General features: G+C 59.5%; 1 protein-coding gene across 2 annotated transcripts in view; it reads left to right on the forward strand.

Moving 5' to 3' along the window:
* EMX2 (empty spiracles homeobox 2) overlaps positions 1–528 on the forward strand; it is a 6,446-nt gene that overhangs the window by 1,370 nt on the left and 4,548 nt on the right. The window lies entirely within an intron of this gene.

Here is a 528-nt window from a genome sequence, read left to right on the forward strand (position 1 = left end):
AGTGCTTCCAGCAGAGAGGGGAAGGGAGGGGTGGCGAGGTTTAGTCTCCCCCGGGAAGACGGCGGTGCCCGCCGGGCTGCCGGGGCCGGGCTGCCCGGGGCCGCGGGGAGCCACTGCCGCCGCCCCAAATCCGGGCGCTCGCCTAGTTAGCGGGGACGGGGGAAAAATGAAATGAACCCCAGAGAAAGGAGAAGGGGGGCGGGAGGGGAGGAAGGAGTAATCCCAACGCCGGAGCAACGCGGGGAGATGGGGCTGCCAGGGAGAGCCGGGCTGGGGCAGGGAGGGCGATTCCCTCCATACGGGCAGGGAAGGGGCTCCCAGCTGCCAGGCGATTAAGAACCGGCTGAAGGAAAATAACCAAATCCAATGGCGCACAATCAATAAAATCCCCCTTGTTTAACCCTTTGCAACCGGCGGCGTCTTCCCCGAAGGGTGAGCCGATTTCTCCCGTTATGGGTCCAGCTCCTGCCTCTTTCGTTACACACATACACACAAAATTAAAAAAAAAAAAAAAAAAAAAAAAAAATT

The sequence above is a fragment of the Charadrius vociferus genome, unplaced genomic scaffold, assembly GCF_000708025.1.
Source record: "Charadrius vociferus isolate BGI_N301 unplaced genomic scaffold, ASM70802v2 scaffold282, whole genome shotgun sequence".
NCBI classification, from domain to species: Eukaryota; Metazoa; Chordata; class Aves; order Charadriiformes; family Charadriidae; genus Charadrius; species Charadrius vociferus.